At 40.1% G+C, this 23,459-nt stretch overlaps 1 pseudogene; it reads right to left on the bottom strand.

Moving 5' to 3' along the window:
- Positions 1-21,450: 21,450 nt before the first annotated feature.
- On the bottom strand, positions 21,451-22,821 carry LOC149011610 (glycerophosphodiester phosphodiesterase GDPD2-like; annotated as a pseudogene).
- Positions 22,822-23,459: the final 638 nt, after the last annotated feature.

Below are 23,459 nucleotides of genomic sequence, written 5' to 3' on the forward strand. Positions count from 1 at the left end.
AGGGGGTTCATTGGGTAATTGTTTGACTTAGGGTTTGAATTAGGGCTGCAACAGAACCAGGTTGGGCTACGCTTTATAAAAGTCACTCTATACTCAAGCCTGGCCCTGGCCCTAACCTTGACCTTGACCCTAACCCTATAGGGCTAGGCAAGGCCATGCCAGGTTCAACACAACCCTGATTCTAACCGTAACCTTGATCCTGACCACAATACAATTAAAGAAGGCATAATTAGTTTTTACTACTTTGACCAAAAAGTAACATACTAAGTGGTAGGCTGGGGTTAGGTTGGGTCAGGTCAAGTTGGGCTAGGTGGGGCCGGCTCTAGTGAAAAGACTCAACATTGACCTGGTGTTGACCCTAATCAGGATCACATTGGCTTGGCCCAGCCCTTACTTGCCCCCCAGGGCCAGAAGTCTGAGCCCAAACCCTATTCGGGCCTAGGGTGGGCCAAACATGCACCCCCCCAAAAAAAAAAAAAGTTTGAATGGTGTACTAGGTTAAAGTTAAAGATAGGATGTCTGAAGTTTGAAACCAATCTAAAATAAGGGGAAATCATTGTCCATGAGATGGGTTAGGATCTTAGAAATTTGGGTAAGTATTCTAGCGATTGGGAATTGGGGAATTTGGGTAAATATTCTAGAGATTGGGAATTAGGGTTTATAGTTGTTAGAATGTGGTGGAATTTGGTGTGTAGCTAGTGCTGATGGAGATGACTCTAGTCGTCAGATGTTTTAATGGGTAGTTTGGTCTAGATCTATGTTCTTGTTTTTAGGGTTTTAGTGAATCCAAAAATTCCAAGAAAATGCTATTTTCTAGGGTTTTGACGGTGGGATTTGTAAAAGTTTGGATTGGAAGTCACTGGGGTTGGAGGATTGATGTGCATGTAGTTTGGACAATTTCAAATGACTAGTTTGGGAGATCTATATGGGCAGCTTGCAAGGAATATAGGATCAACATGGGGGTTTCTTGATTTCAAGATAAAGGAAATTACATTTTTTTATTTTTTATTTTGGGATTTGGAGGTGCGGGTGGGGGAGGGGAATGGCTTCAGAAAGAAAAGGGGTGGGTATAAACAGTTGATGAACTAATCTTGTTGAATCTAATGGATTGTTGGTCTCTAGTTATTTCTGATTCTGGATAGTCCTGTAGCCCTTTCACACACAGTAGGACGTTTCATCATTTTTTCTAATCTATTTCAATAAATCATTACTTAGTTAAGAATGGGGGAAAAAATATTAGTAGAGAAAATTTGTTCCCCACTGATTTTTCCATACCCCCAAAAGTTTATTTTATAATGTGGATTCTAATCCACCTCTTTTTTCGAACCCTACAGAACAGACAATTTGCTTGATACTATTTTTATGGGAACCCTGATATCATTCTTAACTCTGTCCATCTTTTGATTGTGAAATACACATTTTCTTGTATACTTGAGGATTTATATGGGCATGGATTTATTAGTTGACTGAGAGCATTTTTGGGCTGGATTATTAGCTTTTGCTCAAACATAGAAACTAGCTTTTGGGAAAAGGTGGGTTCGAAGACCTATATCATTAGCCAGGAATTTGATGGTGGCATGCTTATATGTTCCTTGACATTAGAACATTGGTATTTATATCTTTTCTCTTGCTTTCTATAAATAGTTCAAATCCTATATTTTAATGAAGGATAAAAGAGTTGATGATCAAAGTGTCATTTAACCATCCTTACGTGGAATTTTTCTGTGATTGTCAATCAAAGAAACTATCTCTCTACTGCTATTTCAAAACCCAGTGTGTGGAAAGTTTATCCAATATAGTATTTTCCTCGACACTAGAACATTGGTTTGTATTTCTCACATTCTATTATATAGCATTATCCAAGTTCTTTAATGGTTCAAATATTATGTTTCGGTGAAGGATTAAAGAGTTGATCAAAGTGTCGTTAAACGGTCATTTTATGCAAAATTTTATGGTTGTCTACCGAATTATCATTCTTCATCTATCTGATAACATATTGTGCTTTCAGAGGTACTTGTAAATTGGCTGCAACAGCTGAAGTTTGTGATGCAAACCAATCACTAATTGTAAGTGGTGAGCTCCGAGCACTCCATCCTATTTTCCAAATTTATGGCAAGAGATCGACAAGTATTTTCTGGTCCAATAGTTACTCTCAAGGTAGACACTGATGGCATCCTGGTTTCTCAAACAGAGTTGTCAGTCTGAGCTTCTTTTTAGGGACATTCTGATGATATAGTAGATCGGAAGTGTAGTTATGCATGGTTATGTATCTTTGTAAACTTGTCTTTGGACCAGAGGGCTTGAAACCTTGGGACCTCCCTGTGGTTCTCCTTAAGTTGTAAGAATGTATTATTGGTAGTTTTAACATATTTGAACTCTAATAGTACGCAGTTGTTATATGTTTCTCTTATTTCTCTTGTAAGCAAATGGCAGTTGATCCTAATAATAGTTTCTGTATTTCAGATTTAATAAGAAACTATTAAATAAAGAATATCCATCTACTTTTGCTTGTGCAAGATGTCTGTTCTTGCACATTTTCTAACATAATTGATGCGTTGCCTGATTATGGATTAGAAAACCATGTGGTTAGAAGATTTTAGGTTCAATAAAATTCCATACATGGAATCCATATGCTTCCCAGGGTAAGCCTAGATTCTAATATGGTAAGCTTAACTTATTTACAAAAGTAGATTGTTACTATGGGGTGGGAACTAAATTACTAATATACGCCGCCGAGAGGGTGCAAACCCAAGACCTCCCCGTGGGAGGGTGGGTCTTTAACCGCTTGACTAACCCATCATTGGCAGGCACTATATTATTGATGTATAAGGCTTTTCATTTGTTACATAGCATTTTTTGGTTTTCTCACTTGGTTATGATCAAAACCCATCAGTTGTCTGTGTATGCTGTTTTGGTGTATAAGCCAAAGAGCTAAATTTCAAGGTATGGTATTTTGCATACTTCTTTCAATATCTCCTATGAAAGCAATGATTTATTAAATCCACATTCTGCCCAGGAAACCAACCATGTCTAGTGTCCTACACCTCCACTATTTGCTATGTTGTGTGGAAATCTTGTACCAGCTCCAAAGATTGACCTTCTTTGGTATAATGTTGCGGCAATCTAAATGGATTGTTTTCAAAGACCTATTATAGTAGGAGAGGGCTTAGCCCTTGCTTATTAGGGATAGCAAAAATGAAGCCCCCGCTATATGGTACGACCCTAACCAACCTATTGACCATTTTTGAGTGCTAAAAGATTTAGTTAAAAAACAAGTCCAATATTATTGGACCATAGTGTGGCATAGACTAACACAGCTAAAGTTCAACTATATTTATTCCTTTATGTTATAAATAATATTTATTATGGATGTCCATTACCCCAAAGAGATTGTACTTCCAATTGAAGATCTCAATTACCTCAGGATGCAATATTGGTGAAGATCACAACCATCTCATTACACAATATTGGCAGTCAATATTTCCATTCTATGCACCTTCTATCTTGGGCGGCAATCAATCTTTCCATATCAATAATATCTTATGTGTGCAAGAATCATATATTGTATTTCCATATCAGAGTAGATGCTTCTTCTACTATAAATATGTAATGCACTCAACTGAATGAATTAGTTCGATTGAACTCATCTTGTCTTTCTTCTTTGTATCTAATATATTTTCTCTTTATTTTATAACACGTTATCAGCACGATTCCGCTCGAAGAACGAATCCGCTCGAAGTATTGCGTTTCGAGAAGAAAGACAGCAGACTATGTATCATTATGTTTTCTATTCCAAAGTGAAAAGAATGATCGACCTCCTCGCACGTTTTTGTAAACAATGGAGTTTACCTTGTCCATCTTGAAATGTATGTGCATCATGATAAAAAGGTATGTGTTTTATTGAATATAAGAATCAATCAAATAATAAGATATTATGTTACTTTAACGATTGTGGTTTTATTTATTGTATATAGTAGTTGCTAGCTTTGCACCACAAATATTATTAAATGCACCTGAAGTTGCAAGATTTGAAACTGTAAATGAATACAGTTCTGCAGATGCACATGAAGTTGCAAGATTTGAAACTATAAATGAATATAGTTCTGCAGATGCAAATGAAGTTGCAAGATTTGAAACTGTGAATAAATACAGTTCTACAGATGCACATGAAGTTGTAAGATTTGAAACTGTAAATAAATACAGTTTTATAGTTTTTGAAATTAATTCTCTTTTGAAATTATAAGGAGAAAATATTATTCATGAAAATATCCCAGCAAATTTTCAAGTTTCAGATTTGTTGTTACAATAGTAATATTATAAAATGAGTTTTAAGAAATACTCTGAATGATATCATGCCTATTTGTGGCTGAGTAAATTAATGGACTATTAATGAAAAGTCATGAAGCTCATCTTATTGGTTATGTTCCATTCCCTGAAGTAAATGCAACAATTCATGATAATGCATGAAAGAACAAAATTAAAATTATGGTCATGACTGTGGAAGAGGATGAGACAAAAGACGGAATAATTACCGTCATTATTATGGAAATAAATAAGAGAATAATAAGGATTCTCAATATAACAATTTAAGGAGTGAAGATAATATTTGTTACCAATGTGGTATGAAAACCATTAGACATGTATCTGTCATACTCCACAATATTTAATTAAGCTTTGTCAAGCCTTAATTAAAGAAATAAAAATAATGTGGAGATAAATTAGATTTTCCAAAATCATGATACTTGAGCAATTTTTGTCTATAAAAGGAATGATTTTGATGGCCTCACAGATACTACATATCTAGATGCTGCAAACTTCTTTGAAGATAATAGTTGAAGATTTGATTATGTAATTATTTTTTTCTTCAAATCTCATCTCATATGTTAGTTTATCTTAAATTTAATCTTTTTCTTTTATAATTTTTTTTTATTGACTTTCTATATATCTTTTAATATATTTTGTTTCATTTTGATGAAGAATGTGAATATTCTCTTATATGTTGTGACGCATATTATACTGAGAGAAAAATATACATATTTCTCTTATTTGATGATGCGGAAGCCAATGTTCATATAAAATCGGTAGTACAACATTGATTGGAAGCTCCGGAAAAGCTAATCTATTATTGTCTGGGAGATAAAATTGGTTATAAATAATTCATTATTTTGTAGTAAGTCTCAAAGAAACTTATTAAGTTTCAAAGCTATTTGTCAAAATTATTATCAGATTGAGACTACAAATAATGGTATAAGTAAATATCTATACAAAGTTATTAGATATTTCTCCCAATTTGTACTACACAAATATCGTATGGTTGAAACACATGCTTGGGTAAATCAAATGAACATTGATTCCAATAATTTTATTATTTGGCATGACCGATTGGACTATACCGGATTAAGTATGATGCGAAAAATTATTGAAAATTCAATTGTCATCCATTGAAGAACCAGAAGATTCTTCAATTAAGTGAATTTTCTTGTATTGTTTGTTCTCAAGAAATATTTATTATTAAATATTCACCAGCTAAAGTTGAGATTGAACATTCTACGTTTTTGAAACGTATAGAGGGTGAAATGTATGGGCCCATTCACTCATCATGTGGACCATTCAGATAATATATGACTTTAATAGATGCATCTATAAAGTGGTCACATGTATGTTCATTATGAACTCGCAATTTGGTGTTTGTGAGATTGTTTGCTCAAATAATGAGATTAAGAGCATAATTTATGAATTATAAGATAAAGACAGTTTGTCTTGATAATGCTGGTGAATTTATACCTCAGGCTTTATGATTATTGTATAACAACTGAGATCACAGTTGAATAGCTTATTACTTATGCTTATATCCAAAATGGTTTGGTCAAATTATTTATTAATTGTCTCCAATTAATTGCTAAACCATTGTTTATGAGAACAAAGCATCATTTGTACGCATCAGGCCAAAAGGTTGTCATAAATTCTCCCTATTACAATTGGCTTATGGTCAGAAGCCAAATATTTCTCATCTTAAAATTTTTGGATGTACGGCTTACGTTCCAATTACTCCACCACAACTAAGACAAAGATGAGTCCCAAAATAAAGTTGGGAATATATGTTGGATATAAATCTCCTTATATAATTCAATATATTGCTAAGGATAGGAGATTTATTTAATGCAATACTTGCTAAGTATTATTTTGATGAATTAGTTTTTCCAACATGAGGGGGAGAGAATAAACAGTTGAAAAAAGATATTGATTGTATGCATTATCATTATCTCATTAGATCCTTGCACTGAGCACTGTGAACTTGAAGTTCAAAGGATAATGCAATAAATATTATAAATCAACTCGCGATTTGGTTGACCTGCTAAGAGTTACTAAATCTCATATTCCACTATAAATGCTCCAACTAGAATTGATGTCCCAGCAGGACAATCTATCAGTGCAAATGAAATTAAACCACGTTTAAAACGTAGAAGATCAATCGGTTCTAAGGATAAAATCCTAGAAAAAGAAAGGAGCAAATGATCAAGATGGTCATAAAATGGAGACAATTGATTATGAAAATTCTGAAGACATAACTTTCTATGAAACCCCAAAAGAGGTTCAGGTACCTGAAAATAATGAAGAGATATCGATTAGTTATGTCATTGCAGGAAAAAGATGGAACCGAAAAGATAAAGTTGTCGACAACATTTTTGCATATTATGTTATTGTTGAAATAATACATCAAGACGAGGATCTTGAACATAAATTTGTTGATGAATATAAATCAAGAAATGATTGGCCAAAATGTAGAGACACAATTCAAGCAGAATTAAATTCGCTTGAAAATTAAAGTTTTTGGACCTGTAGTCCAACATCTGAAGGTATAAAGCCAGTGGGGTACAATTGAGTTTTCTGCGAAAAATGAAATGAGAAAAATAATGAAATCGTGATATATAAAGCATGAATTATGGCACAAAAATTTTCGCAGATGCCTGGCATTGATTACATGGAAACATGTTCTCTTGTGGTGGATGCAATCACCTTCAGGATATCTTATTAATCTGGGGGGGGGGATCAATTATGCTTCCGGATCCGACCGAGCCTCCTCTCGTATCCGGACGATGAGTCCTGCAAGAAAGGTTAGATGCGGGCCGGCTTGTGTGCCGGGCAGCCGCCTCCGATGGCAAAGTTAGATGATGAACCGAATGAGGTCTCGTGCAAAAGCTACACAAGATTATGCTCAAAGTGTATTGGTTGCTTACCGGAAGGGTAGATCTATGCATTTATAGTGTGGGTGTTACCTTTTATGTATTTGGTAAGTTAGCCAGACAAGGGCTGATGTTTCTCCTCGGATCATTCTCCCTTGTCGTTGGTCCCATTCAATCAGCTGCTGAGTTGACCTTCTATAACAAGGATGATTGCTATATCTGTGGCGTATGTTACGCTTTTGGTCATGGATGATCGGCATCTTTCCCGATTAACTGGCATGTGGAGCCCCATTCGGTATGGACCCGATCACATTTCGTCCTGTTAGGGCCGGGTGTGACCCGGCTAATATGACAAGGTGTTATATTCGGGTTATACCCGTTTGGTTCTAAGCTTTCCGTATCATAAGCCCCCTATCCCGATCATTGCTTGCGATGTTCGGGATAGCTAAATGGTTTGGAGTGAGTTGTGCCTCGGGAGATTCCACGAGCTCCCTTTCCTCGGGATATTCCAGGAATACCCTTTAATGGGCGCATTAAATGCCTGCGCACTAAAGTGATCAGCCGTTTTTTGTAACGGCTGTCCTCAGGACTTCGCCCAACCTGGGATTGACACGTCAGGTGGCTAGGCGTAGGCTCATAATGAGAGCCTCGGGGGAGGCGAACCGTCTTCGCTTTGTAACCGTTGATCGTCAAGAGTCGTAACCGTCTGATCAAGAAGTGTAACGCCTCTTCCGGCAATATAAATAGGGGCCTTTCCCTTCATTTTCTTCCCACTGTTTTCTTCGCTCTCGACTTAGCGACGCTCCCGACTGACTTCTGAAGCTTCTCAAGCCTTCCCCGCTTTTAATCAGTAAGTTTCCTTTTCCTTATGGCCCCGAGGAGATATAAGGCCCCGAAGAAGCCAAAAGTAAGCTTGAGAGGGTTTAGGTATCAGAACAAGGTTCCCGTTCCCATCTACCGTGATAGACGTCGTCGGGCCGAGGGTTATACCAGTGAGGGTGATAGCGATCAAACGAAAAAGTACAATCTGACCGGGGATCGCCTGAAAGAACTCCACGAGCAATCTTCTGATGAGGAGAAATCCAAATCTAATAGCTGCTCAACCCAGGACGACGATCCCCGACTCTATGATGAGATCCAAGAGATGTTCCGTAAGGACAAAGAGAGGCAGGCGATGCAAGCCTTGACTTCGTCCCTCGTACCCGATGAAGTGGAAGGGGAAGTAGAGACCGGGGTAGAGGCAGAGGAAGAGGCCGAGGAAGAGGCCGAGGTTGAAACCATTCCAAGCGTAGATTCCCGGGAGGGTCCCGATCAAAGTTTCAATTCGAACCCCCCCTGTTTCTGATTCTGCCACTCCTTCTGCCCAGAGTGCCCTAAGACCTGAGTCTACGGGCACTTCCCGGGATCCCCCTGCTGTATCTTCCCAAGCCTTCCTTCGGACAGATGTCCCATCCACCTCCCGGGTATCCCGATCGAAAGCTCCCCCTCGACCGCCCTTTCAACGTCCTAGCGGTTTTCGGGGGGCCATTCCCCGTAAACCCGATGTTAAGAAACTCGACTCCGCAGCCTTAGAAATCCTTCGAGCCGAACCCTTAACTCCCTGGCACATTAATTTTGTCCAGAACTCCTCGGGACCTGAATTCTATCTCTGCTCCCTGTTTCCCGAGGATCTGGATAGATTCTTGGGTAGTTTTAGTATTCCTGAGGGATACCAGGTTATCATCCCGACCGATAGCCAAAGAGTGAACAGACCTCCCGAGGGGTTCTATCCCTTGTATTACGATGCCTTTATCGGGGGGTTACGTCTCCCGTTGCATGATCTTTTCATAGACGTGCTTGACCATTATAAACTCAGCCCTTCTAACCTGAGCCCCAACAGTTGGAGGATCATGATCGGGTTTGTCGGTTTTTGTAAGTCAATAGGGGTCTTCCCGACTTTCGGCTTATTCCACCATTACTACTCCCTGCATCCTCACAGCCAACGCGGTTGGTTTTTCCTATCCAAGAGAATTTCCCCGTCTCAAGGGAACTTTATCTTAAAGGATTCCCTCCCGTCTACCACCAAGAAATGGCGGGAGTTTTACCTTTTCTTTAAACCACCTTCTCCCGAGCCTTTCCGTACTCAGTTCCAAGAAGTCCCCAAGGGGAAGATCGATCGTCTGAATATCCCTGTCGCCCTTCATCCCGAGGAGGAAAACTATATTGATATAATAAACTCGGTTGACGATGACGAGCTCGCAGTCCATGGGTACTCCATGGAGTACGAGTCAGTTCTTCAGCTATGGGGTTTCTCCCCGAGTAAGTCTCTTTTTATTATTTTTGTGTCATCTATGTTGTGCTGACCTGATACGTATTCTTCGTTTTTCAGTGAGCCAAAATATCTCTGAAGATGATCTTCTGGCAATGGCGCTCGGGAACATGGACGAGGCAAGGAGACGGAAACTTGTGCCTACAAGCAAGACTCCTTCGGGAGTACTCAAAAAAGCCCCCGCTCAAGTTCCTGCGGCTGTCAAGGCGATAGCCCCTCCTCCTAGGCCATCTCCGGACAAGAGTCTAAAGAAGAAGGCTCCTTCCTCGGGAGCTGAGAAGCGTAAAGGAGACGGCGTTCCTCGTCTCTCGAAAAGGGTTCGTATCGACGAACCAGCTCGGGAGGTTGCCCCCTCTTCTTCGGGTGGTGACCTTGGTTTTAACTCCGTTTTCAGTGACTCGGAGTATGCTGAACAGTGGCTAAATGAGGCCACTAATGATGCGGATGCAACATATCTGTGCAACCTCCCGAATAGGGAGTTTTTTAATGAAGGATTTAGGTACCTGTCTTTCTTCCTTTTTCTCCCGAATCACTATTATCAATCTTCTTACCCGGGTAATCTTTTTTTTTAGATATGTTGCTGGTGCTGTGCACATTTTTTCTGAGTCTCTTCGTAGGGCTCGGGACCAAGCCAAGCAGTTAGCGCTGGCCGAACAGCTCCACGGGGAGTCGAACGTTCGGGCCCGCACTGCTATTACCGCCAAGGAAGATGCGGAGAAGAAACTGAAGGACGCCGAAGAGAAAGCGGCCAAGCTGAAGAAGGAAAGGGATGTCCTTTCCAAAAGCAAAAGCAAGTACAAAGGGAAGGTCAGTGACTTGGAAGAGAAAGTCGGGAAGGTGTCTGAAGATCTGAAGGGCATCTGAAGCCCTCTTATTGGCGGAGAAGAATGAGAATGCCCAGCTGAGAGACAAACTGAAAGAGCTGGAGTCCTCGGGTACAGGAGCTTCAAGGCGAGGTGTGCTGGAGGAATACTTCACGACTCCAGAGTTCAAGAGTCTCGTTCTGGCTGTTGCTACTCCCTCCTTTAGGAGAGGTATGCGAGTTGCCTTTAAGAAGGCTCTGGAGCAAACTGATCTTCCTCGTCCCCGAGAGCTGGAGAAGCTGCTGGACCCTCTGATTTACGATGAGCTCAAACGCCCTCGTCCCGAAGGCCTTCCCGAGCTTGAGGATTTCCCTTTTCCCGATGCTGTGGACTATATTGATCCTCTTCCCCAACCCTCTCCTGAAGACGAGGTAAGAGAGGAAGGTGAAGATGAAGAGACAACAGCTCGGGAAGGAGATAGTGAGCTGCCGGAGGAGCATGATCGGGGCGAGGAGGAGATCCAAGGTTCACCTGCCAATACTGTAGGCATGCTGGAGTCCCTAGAGGGCGCGACTGAACCAGCTGCTGGAGAAGACCTTCCCGGGAGTCCTTCAGTTAAAATTGATTAAGTCTTAATGCTGAATATTGTAATCCTTTTATGAATGAATCAAGTTTTTCTCCATTTTTGCATAAGCTACCAAACAATTTCCCCCTGGGGATTATCGAGATAAGCCCGAGTGAATGGTATTTTTAAGGAAAGATGCAATTTCCTTTTTAAAGAAGGAATTATTAATCAAACGGGAGTCACCCAAGTGAATGGTATCTTTGAAAAAAGATGCAATTTTCCTTAAAAAAGGAGTAATTAATCAAACGGGAATGAACCGAGTGAATGGTATCTTTTTAGAAAAGATGCAATTTTCCTTAAAAAAGGAGTAATTAATCAAACGGGAATGAACCCGAGTGAATGGCCTCTTTGAGAAAAGATGTAATTTTCCCCAAAAAAGGAGTAATTAATCAAACGGGAATGACCCGAGTGAATGGTATCTTTTAGAAAAGATGCAATTTTCCTTAAAAGGAGTAATTAATCAAACGGGAATGACCCGAGTGAATGGTATCTTTCAGAAAAGATGCAATTTTCCTTAAAAAAGGAGTAATTAATCAAACGGGAATGACCCGAGTGAATGGTATCTTTCAGAAAAAGATGCAATTTTCCTTAAAAAAGGAGTAATTAATCAAACGGGAATGAACCCGAGTGATTGGTATCTTTAAGAAAAGATGCATGTTCCTTCAACCAAAGTTGATCAAGCGGGAATGAACCCGAATTTATTGTATCTTCCTTAGAAAGATTTGATCTGATAAAATGTGAAGTCACAAACGGAATTGACCCAATGTCTATAGTGGTTATTGGTAGAACTTCTTCAAATTTGTGGAATGCCATGAACGATCAATTGGGCTTCCGTCTTCCATTCTCTTCAGTCGATATGATCCCGGTCTTGTTTCTTTTTCCACCAGGTAAGGCCCTTCCCATGTTGGAGCTAGCTTTCCTTGATTTCTTGGGTCTGAAGCCCCTGTTCGTCTTAAAACCAGATCTCCCGATCTATATCTTCGGTTGTTAACCCGAGAGTTGTAGTGTTGTGCCGCTCTCCTTTGATACAATAGATTCTTCTGTTGTGCCTTTGTCCGGGACTCTTGCAAAAGATCTAAATTCTCCTGAGCCCTTGATCATTTTGTTGTTCGTTAAACGTATCATGACGTAATGATCCAGCCAATACTTCCATGGGAGCTAGGGCTTCAGTCCCATAAGCTAAACAAAAAGGGGTTTCACCAGTTGGGGTTCGCACCGTAGTTCTGTATGACCAGAGGACACTCGGGAGTTCCTCGACCCACATTGCCCGATTATCTTCCAACCTTTTTTTGATCCCATCGAGAAGTGTCCTGTTGGTGACCTCAACTTGCCCATTGCTCTGGGGGTAGGCAACCGAAGCGAATCGATGTTCTATATGGTACCTCATACAAAAGGATTTGAACCCGGCGCCTTCAAATTGTTTGCCATTGTCCGTCACTAATATCCGGGGTATCCCGAACCTATATATTATCTTCTCTTGAAAAAACTTTTCCATCTGTTTCTCCGTGATGGAAGATAATGGCTCAGCCTCGACCCACTTTGTGAAGTAATCTATTGCAACCACCATGTACTCCCGATTCTTAGAAGCTTTCGGTAGCTTCCCGACAAGGTCCATTCCCCACATCGCAAATGGCGTCGGGTTGGAGACGGATATCATGGGGACCGCTGGTAACTTTGGGACATTAGCGTGTTTCTGGCATCGTTCGCACTTACGGACATATTCAATCGCGTCCTTTTGTATTGTAGGCCAGAATATTCCCGACCTTAATACTTTTTGTGCCAACGCCTTCCCGCCCATATGTGCACCACATATGCCTTCATGGATTTCAGCTAGGGCGTAACTCGCTCGGGATGGCCCAACACATCTCAAGAGAGGATTCGTGAAGGACCTCCTATACAGGTGTTCCCCGACCATGGTGAACCGAGCGGCTTGATTCCGGACTCTTTTTGCTTCCTTTGGATCAGTCGGGAGAATGTCATCCCGAATATACGCAATCAGAGGTGTGGTCCAGTCTGGTTCCTTGCTGATCTCAAAGGTTTCTACTTCTTGGATACTCGGGCTATTTAATTCTTCAATGTAAACCGCCGAGTCCAAGTTTTTGTAACTTGCCATTGACAGTCGGGAGAGTTCATCTGCATTTTCATTCTCCCTTCTTGGTATCTGTCGGTATGTTACCCGTTCAAAGAAGGTTTGAAACTGTCCAACCTTGACCAAATATTTAGCCATTCTTTCATCCTTTGCTTCATACTCCCCCCTGATTTGGTTGACTACCAATTGAGAATCACTTCTTACTTCCAGTTCCCGAACCCTGAGGGCTCGGGCCACTCGCAAGCCTGCTATGACAGCCTCATACTCTGCTTCATTGTTTGAGGCTGGGAATTTGAATCTTATTGCATAGCTGATAGTGAAGTTCTCGGGACTACAAAGGGTCAAGCCTGCTCCCGATCCTGAAACACTACTTGAACCATCAACATGTAGAATCCACAGCTCGGATACTCCATCCGTCGGCATTTGGTCGTTCTTCTGTGGTATAGTACTTTCGACAACAAAGTCGGCCAACACCTGGGCTTTTATGGCTGTCCTTGGCCTGAACTCAATCTGGTACTCGCTAAGTTCCACAGACCACCCGACCATCCTCCCTGCTACATCGGGCCTTTGGAGTATTTTCTTTAATGGGAAGTTAGTCGGGACTATTATCGGGTGCGACTGGAAGTAAGGCCTTAGTTTTCGTGATGCCACGAGAAGTGCCAACGCCTGCTTATCGATGTCTGGGTACCGCTTTTCAGCATCTATAAGCACATGGCTCACATAGTAGATCGGATTCTGAACGGTATCACCCCGAACCAAAACTGCACTGACCGCCGTTGGCGAGATTGCCAGATAGATCGTAAGAGCCTCCCCAGACAGAGGTCGGGCCAAAACAGGTGTTGTCCCGAGATATGTTACAAGATGATCGAAGGCCTGTTGGCATTCTGGTGTCCAAGTGACTGTTCCCGACCTTGACGTAGTCTTCAAGGCTTTGAAGAACGTGTTACACTTTTCCCCAGCTCGGGATATGAACCGATTCAAAGCGGCCACCCTCCCGGTTAAACACTGGATTTCTTTTATGGTAACTGGTGGTGTCATTTTGATCAGTGCTTGAATCTTTTCTGGATTAGCCTCGATTCCTCTCTGGGAAACCATGAACCCAAGAAACTTTCCCGAGGAAACCCCGAAGGCGCATTTTTCAGGGTTCAGGCGCATTCGGTATGTCCTAAGAACATCAAATGTCTCTTCCAAGTCAGCCAAATGTCCTGCCCGAACCAAGCTTTTTACGAGCATGTCGTCTACATATACCTCCATGTTCCGCCCGATTTGCCTTTGAAAAATCCTATTGACAGCTCTCTGATAAGTTGCCCCTGCATTTTTTAACCCGAACGGCATTACTCGGTAGTAATAACTCTCCCGATCAGTCATAAAGGAAGTGTGTTTCTCGTCCTCCCGACTCATCAAGATCTGGTTATATCCCGAGTATGCGTCCATGAAACTAAGGACTTCATGACCAGCAGTGGCATCGATCAGAAGATCAATCCTCGGGAGTGGGTAGCAATCCTTAGGGCAGGCTTTGTTCAAGTCAGTGTAGTCGGTACACATTCTCCATTTCCCATTTGCTTTCTTAACCATAACTACATTGGCAAGCCAGGTCGGGCATTCGATTGGTTCTATGAAACCCGACCTCTCCAATTTTTCAACTTCGACCCTGATTGCCTCATGCTTTTCAATCGCAAAATTTCTTCGTCTTTGGATGACCGGGGTTGCATCCTTCTGTATCCAGAGTTTGTGCTCTGCTACCCGTCTGTCTATCCCGGGCATATCATTTGCTGACCATGCGAAGATATCCGCATTATCACACAAGAACCGGGTAAGTTCCTTCTTGAAATCGTCTGGCTGCTCTGAGCCAATAAACGTTCCTCGGTCAGGAAAGGATTGACTAAGTTGGATCCTTTCCAGCTTTTCCACGGGTTCCGCCCGTTGCATGCTTTCTTCATCACGATCATCCCGAACCTCGACGTTCATGGCCGTTCCCGAGCTTTCTGGCTTACGCTTTTCCTTCAAGTAGTTTGTGTAACATTGTCGGGAGGCCGATTGATCTGAGCAACACTCCCCGACTCCTGATTCGGTCGGGAACTTTAACTTCATATGTCTGGGGGACACCACTGCCTCAAGTGCGTTCAATGTTGGTCGTCCCAGAATGACGTTATATGCCGACAGTTCCCGGACCACCATGAAGTTTACCCGAACCAAAGTATCTCGGGGTGACATTCCAACCTTGAGATCCAGATGGATCGTTCCTTCTGCCACTGTGGATGATCCTGCAAAACCATATAGCGGCGTTGATGATGGTGTTAACAAATCATCAGCCAACTTTAATCTTCTGAAGGCATCATACGAGATGAGGTCGACAGAGGATCCTGTGTCCACCAGAACTCGGTGAACTTCCCGGTTTGCTATTTTGACTTTGATGATAATTGCGTCATCATGTGGTGACGTGACACCATCCAAGTCAGCGTCCGTAAAGGTTATAGGCTCGGGACATACTGGATTTTGCCTTTTCTTAGGCAAATGAACAGCCCCCACAAACCGAGCCTTTTGTTTTGCCTTTCTGATCGACTCCACAGTTGGTCCCCCCATAATGACGTACACAGGTGTTTCCTCCCGATCGACCTTCTCTTTTCCTTTGTCCGCTTTTTTGTCAAGCTCTTTTGGACTTGGGGATCGTCCTCTTTTCTTTGGCGCTGGTGAATATGCTTGGCTCTTCCCCGACTGCCTTACATATTGACCCAACTTTCCTTGTTGAATCAATTTCTCTATTTCAAACTTCAGATTCCGACAAGCATCCGTATGGTGGCCGTAATCTTGGTGGAATCGGCAATATTTTGTCATATCCCGATCCTCTGGAGGTGCACGTATCTTCCCGGGCCATTTCAACTCCTTTTTATCCCGAATATTCATCAGAATCTCTGACGGCTTCGAGTTTAAAGGAGTATAGTTTACTTGTTCACGCTTCCAGTTACTTTTTGGCCTCTGATGCTTGTCACTTGGGGATGGTTTCTCCTCACGATCTGATCTTCTGTCCCGATCTGATCTTCTGTCCCGATCTGCTTTAACCCGAGCGTCTATCACTTCATAGACACTGGCTTGCTTTTGACACCTGCGTAACAGCATGCCGTACGTTCTTGGCTTGTCCGTAAGCAAGACTTCCAGAAGCCTTTGGTGAGTAATGCCACTCCAAAGCGCACTGTATGCTACTTGATCATCAAGCTCCTCGATCTCGATAGCAACTTCATCAAACCTTTTCAGATAATCCCGAATGGACTCATTTCGGCCTTGTCGTATGCCAAAGAGACTGTCGGACGTCTTTTTACTCCCGATTGCGCTTCGGAACCGAGCTATGAATTTTTGGGCCAACTCCCGGAAATTATTTATTGATGCCGGTCGTAGACTACTAAACCATTTAATAGCCGGGCCCTTAAGTGATGCTGGAAAAGTTCTGCAGAGCAATTCATCCTCCCGACCTAGCACCGTCATTACCGATTTAAAGTAGCTGATATGCTCCTTTGGATTTGTCTTCCCTTCAAAAGGGGTGAAGGTCGGCATGATAAAATTCCTTGGTAGAGGCATGTTCATGATTTCGTCTGAGAACGGCTCCCGATCCACTACGTCAAGATCCTCGTCATGATCCCGATCTTCCAATTTTCGCTCGACCTCGGCCACTCGCCTTCGCAACCGGTTCTGCCTTGTACCCTCCTCATCGGATTCGACACGTTCCTTTTTTGAGCGAGGGTTTGTAGTCTCCTTCCTTTGGGATGGTGCCCGAGAGGTCGAAATTCTCGACCTTGAAGGTTGGGGTTGGCTTTCCCCTTCTTCCTCCTTCTCTACGATCTCATCGACCTGTTCCCGACTATACCTGGGGGGCAAGGATCCTGTTTTAGGCGGCAATGAAATGCGTTCTAAAGCACTGATCCTTGTCCCATTAGGCGTGGTTTGGCGCTTGCTACGATCAGGTTGTATTTCCCTTTGTTCCCGAGTAATTTTTGTTCTCGGGATGCGCCTTAGATGTCGGGATCCTCGCACCATCCTGAAGGCTTTCATTAGCCTTCCCGACTGGGTATTACGCCTTGGTCCTTGTTCGACCCCAATTTGATGTACTAAACCACGTAATACCCCTTGCATTTCAAGCATACCTTTACGTAGTTCGTCCATATCTGCCATAATGGCTTGGTCCCGGGGTCCTCGTGATGTCCCTTCTTCATTTGGATCGTCCAGAACCATGTTGTCCGGGAGTATCTCTTGTTCTTCGTGAACCGACGGATTAATTGTTTCTTCGGGAATTACTCGATCATCCCCCGTACTTTCTTGTCGGGAACGTCCATTAGTTCGTCGTACCATGACTTGAAGATTTTGTCGTTCCCACAGACGGCGCCAAACTGATGCGGATCAATTATGCTTCTGGATCCGACTGAGCCTCCTCTCGTATCCGGGACGATGAGTCCTGCAAGAAAGGTTAGATGCGGGCCGGCTTGTGTGCCGGGCAGCCGCCTCCGATGGCAAAGTTAGATGATGAACCGAATGAGGTCTCGTGCAAAAGCTACACAAGATTATGCTCAAAGTGTATTGGTTGCTTACCGGAAGGGTAGATCTATGCATTTATAGTGTGGGTGTTACCTTTTATGTATTTGGTAAGTTAGCCAGACAAGGGCTGATGTTTCTCCTCGGATCATTCTCCCTTGTCGTTGGTCCCATTCAATCAGCTGCTGAGTTGACCTTCTATAACAAGGATGATTGCTATATCTGTGGCGTATGTTACGCTTTTGGTCATGGATGATCGGCATCTTTCCCGATTAACTGGTATGTGGAGCCCCATTCGGTATGGACCCGATCATATTTCGTCCTGTTAGGGCCGGGTGTGACCCGGCTAATATGACAAGGTGTTATATTCGGGTTATACCCCCTTCCGTTTTTTTCTTTCCTTAATAAAAAAAAAAAAAATAAAAATTTTCCATTTTTTTTTTTTGCCTTTTTTTTAGGATTTGGGTCTATTTTTTGTAAGTATATATGATGAAGATTTAAATATCATCGAAACTCCTGAAGAGTTTCTAAAAGCAGTAGATTATTTTAAGAAAGTTGAAATGAAAATCTTGGAAAGACAATGTTTTGTCTTGATTTGTAAATTGAGCATTTGACGAATGAAATATTCGTTCATCAATCAACTTATATAGAGAATATTTTGAAGAGATTTTATCTAGATAAAATACATCCATTGAGTACCCCAATAGTTGTGAGATCGCTCAATATAAAGAAAGATTCATTTCGACCCCAAGAAAACAGTGGAGAATTTCTTGGTCCTAAAGTACCATATCTTAGTGCAATTGGGGCATTAATGTATCTTGCTGATAATACACAATCGGATGTAGCATTTTCTATAAGTGTATTAACAAGATTTATTTATTCTTCAATACGGAGACACTGAAATGTTATAAAACATATATTTCAGTATATTTGAGAAATTATTGACATGATATTATTTTATGAATGTGGATATCAACTTACTAGTTTTGCAGATGCAGGATATTTATCTGATCTATATAAAACTAGATCTCAAACATGCTATTTATTTTCAAGTGAATGTTATCTATTTTATATTTGATTAAGATCAATGATACAACACATTCATGAAGCATGCAGTCTTCTACTAGAAGAAGGAATTTCAACAATATTATATGAAGATTATGCTGCATGCAAAGCTCAATTGAAGGGATGATACATCAAAGAAGATAGAACGAAGCATATTTCACCAAAATTCTTCTTCACTCTTGATCTTCAATGAAATGGTGAAATATATGTTCATTGAATTCGTTCAAGTGATAACTTGGCATGTTTATTTATTGAGGCGTTGCCTACTTCAAATGTTGAGAAGTTGGTATATGATAATGGAATGTACGTATTCAAAGATACTCAATGATGTTATCATCAGGGGGAGTAAAATACGTGCTGCACTCTTTTTCCCGTAACCAAGGTTTTGTCCCACTGGGTTTTTCTGGTAAGGTTTTTAATGAGGCAGCTACCAATACGTATTATTTAGATATGTATACTCTTTTTCCTTCACTAAGATTTTTTTCCCACAAGGTTTTTCTTAGTAAGGTTTTAACGAGGTACATTATCTATTGATGGACATCCAAGGGGGAGTGTTATAAATAATATTTATTATGGATGTCCATTACCCCAAAGAGATTGTACTTCCAATTGAAGATCTCAATTACCTCAGGATGCAATATTGGTGAAGATCACAACCATCTCATTACACAATATTGGCAGCCAATATTTCCATTCTATGCACCATCTATCTTGGGCGGCAATCAATCTTTCCATATCAATAATATCTTATGTGTGCAAGAATCATATATTGTATTTCCATATCAGAGTAGATGCTTCTTCTACTATAAATATGTAATGCACTCAACTGAATGAATTAGTTCTGATTGAACTCATCTTGTCTTTCTTCTTTGTATCTAATATATTTTCTCTTTATTTTATAACACTTTATATTTATATAGGCATTATTGGATAATGATTTGTGACAGCAATTGACTAGTTACAAAAGAAGAAAGAAGATATGGATCATCTCTCTAGACGGGGGAGCACAGGCATTGCAGTCACAAATTATGTGGGGCCCACATGTAAAAAATAAATCCCATCACCCTAATCTTGTGGGCCCCCTGTAATTTGTGGTCAACAGCCGCCAATCTGTGCTCTCCGTCAGAAGAGATGATCCAGACTCTCAAAAGAATGCATGAATATGAACACTTCCAGTAGTACACTAAACAGGGGGGGGGAATTCAATTTCTTCTTAATGAAACTTGAAAATGGATCTCTTTATCTTTCAATTCGTGAAAATGTCTACAATTTTTTACCAAAAAAAGAAAAAAAAAATCACCAATTGAAGCATGTAAATAAAACTATTGTGATTTTGAATTATCAATCATATTAATAAATTTGGTATGAAATCTTATTTGGATGGAAATTTTGGCCTGATATCACTACAATATACCTGTATAAAGTTGGTAATAAGTATGTTTTAGGAAGCCAAACCACGACCCTTATTAGATATATGAAACCTCATCATTTTATCATAGTATAAGAGATTATCTTTTAGAACTCTTTATCAAGAAATTGAATTATTATCTTACCTTTTTCAATCAAAATGTTCTTATTTAGGTGTTTCTAGCATAGTATTGCAAACATTTTTCTTTTTTTAAATATATTTATTAGAAAAGTGAATTAATTTTTCCCCCTTTTTCAATTAAATGTTCTTATTTATGTGTTTCTACCATACTACTGCAAATCATTTTAATCTCTCAAACAAAGAAACTGAATTTTCAACAAAAAGTTCATATTTAGATATTTCTTTTGATGGTAGAGAGAATTATAAGCCTCCATTACAAACCAATAACCTTAACAATGCCTATATATACACAAAGATATGATAGTTCTTTACCAATACAAGAATTTGACAAACAACTTTGCTAGCAAAAGCTTTTGGCAGAAATGGCTTCACTTAGGCCTCACTTTGCCTTTCTCTTTGTCCTCTCTTTTATCTTCTTTGCTGAATCTATTGGTGAGTTTCTTATACACACACAAATCCATACATTAGTGAAGAGAAGAAACGAGACTAATCCCTTTTAATTTTTTCTGTGCAGCTATCAAGTGAAGGAAGTAAGTGAAATTGGTGAGAAACTGGGACCAAATTGCTGGAGCTGTAGATCGGACTTAGAAGGATGTACGCTTGAATGTTTTGAAGAGGGACGTATTACAGGTCTTAAATGCCATATAGTGCGTGAAAATATAAGTAGCAAGTGTTGTTGCACTTAATAAGAAGTATCAATCAAGGACCCAAATAAATGTTACCCTATATTACATGAAGAAAAAAAAAAAAGATAAAACAATAAAGAACTCTTCTAATTGCTTGCTTATACCTCTCTTAAACATTTAGTTATGCCAGTCTATGCTTCATTATAGAGCAGGTCTTTTGTACTTGTTTTCAAACTAAATCTTCAAGCACTCAAAACAGGTGAATGGTCTGATCTGGGGGCTTCATTCCAACACCCCTAGCAAGCTAGCCCTAGGTTGCCCTTCAGGATTTTATTTTAGCAAGGGCTTCGTTCAGCCTCATTTGTTCACCTATTGTTTTTGGACATTCTTGATGTCTTGGGTATTTTTTTTTCTTATATTCTTCGTATGAGTAATCTGGATCCTGATGTTTCAGCAAAATCATTTTTAATCAAAAAATTGACATTTTTAGGGTTAAAATGCCGTTGTGCTTTATAATTTCTTTTTTTCAACTTACCCAAATTTGGAGTAGGCATGAGATACATATAATCAATTACTTTAATAAGCAGATCAATTGTCATGCATTTCTTGTATATATGCATTTTAACACAGACAGAACAGATAGCCCCATACAAGCTAGGCACTATACATTGGTCCTTAGAGTGAGAAAGATCAAATAATTATACAAAGATTCTCATTGGGAAGTGTTTTCCTCCTTGAAAAATCCCACTGAGGAGAGGATTTCATGGTCTTAAAGTCAGCTATCTAACTTCAGCAGCAACGAGAGTTCATCAGGCAAGAATTTCTGCATTTGTAGTGTTTTCTTCTGCACGTTCCCTTTAGGAAGGTTATCTTCTTTGCTCTTCTTAAGCTGTTCCATGTAATCAGACACTGAAGCTGAAATCTCAGGAACCATATCTACAATCACCCCATTCACACCTGCTACATGTTGCAAGTAAACTGCTCTTGGCACATTGTTCAACTGACAATAAGTTAGGAGTGAAAGATTTGCTTCTCTGATAATGTTTATAGCACTTTGATTCCTTAATATTGCTTTGACATCTGAAACAATCCCTTGCAACCCACAAGCCAAGCAGAGCTTTAAAGCCTCCTCCAATGAATTCATTCTCATATCAGTATAAATTTCAGATCCTCCATCAGTCAAGAAGAACAGAGGGTAGATGCTCCGCAACTCTCTAATCAACCTTGCTGCATCAGGTTGGAATGTTGAGAAGATAACAGGTCTTTCTTAGACATTCAAAAACCACTTTTAAGATTACTTGAATAGCATGGATGAGTTCTTCATCTTGATAAACAATCTCATCATCAAGTTTCAACTCAATATTGAAACCCAGTGAAGGATTCACATTCTGGAATGCCTCTTGTAATGTACATAATGCATCATCTTGTTCAACCTTCCAGCTCAAAATCCTCTGATCTTCAGCCCTTCTTAATAATCTTCTTCCAACCTGAATTTTCAATAATGTCAGTAAGAATCAGATATCAATATCAGTTTCTTAGATGGTTCTTAAGAAAACCTAGAAAGCATAATCGAATTAAAAGGCAAGATCAATTACATTTGACGACTCTGGTTGGGGTCCACAGCAAACGAATTCAGCTAAAGTTAGCTCTGCAAGTCTTCTCTCTGAAAACTCACCATTTTCTTCTACTGTAATGATGAAGTTGTCATGGAAGATGACTGGGTAATTATCTTTGGTCACCTGAACATCGAATTCAATGAAATCAACTGCAAACTTTCCAGCATTGTTGAAAGATAGAATTGAATTTTCTTTGATTTGATTCAGCCTTGAATCTGATGACTCTTAACACGTTCATTCCGCTCCCTCTGTGGCCAATGACAAGAAACTTTGGCCATTTCAAGAATGCTTTGTTGACATTACAAAACATGCTAGAAGTTTTACCTCCATCATTGATTTTACAAAACATGCGGTGATAAACTGCTACCATAGTGGCTTTCTCTGCACTCGATTGAGATAGCGTAGGTGGGAGACATCAAGTGCTCTGAGAGCCATTGCAGGAAGCAACAAATTCAAGAAACATAGAGAGAGCCGAGACAGAGATGATATTAAACGAAGAATATTCGATTTTTTTTGGATATTCTGATTAATTACATTTAATTTTCGGATTTTGCGCAACACTAAGCTACCTACGGTCTAGATGAATCCTGGTGGTCGAATCTCAACTACCCATTTTGATTTTCTTTTTCTTTATTTACTTTTTGAACTATAGAACTAAAATCAAAACAAACAAAACGGGTGGTTCAAATTTGATATCGACCACCACTTTAGATCAGGACCGTAGGCAGCTCAGTGTTGCGCATTAGTTGGGCAACATTGAAGCAAAATCCTTTATTTTTCTCTTTGTAATATCTAATAAATAAATATAATGAAAAACCCATTATTAATATTTCTTCAATTTATATACTAGTGATATAAACACTAGAATAATGTATATTTAGAAAATCAGCATGTAAAATAACCCTCAAATTACCTACAAGGCTACAACCATCAATTATCCGGAAAAAAAAAAAAAGATATATATATATATATATAAGCATAACAATAATCATACGTCCACCTATCAAAAATACAAGAGCAAATTGCACTGACACCCCAAAATGGAGGCCTTAAAGCGCTAACACCTCATTTTA

This window comes from Hakea prostrata, chromosome 7 (assembly GCF_041222555.1).
Source record: "Hakea prostrata isolate BN-2017 chromosome 7, UWA_Hpros_2, whole genome shotgun sequence".
In the NCBI taxonomy this organism is placed as follows: domain Eukaryota; kingdom Viridiplantae; phylum Streptophyta; class Magnoliopsida; order Proteales; family Proteaceae; genus Hakea; species Hakea prostrata.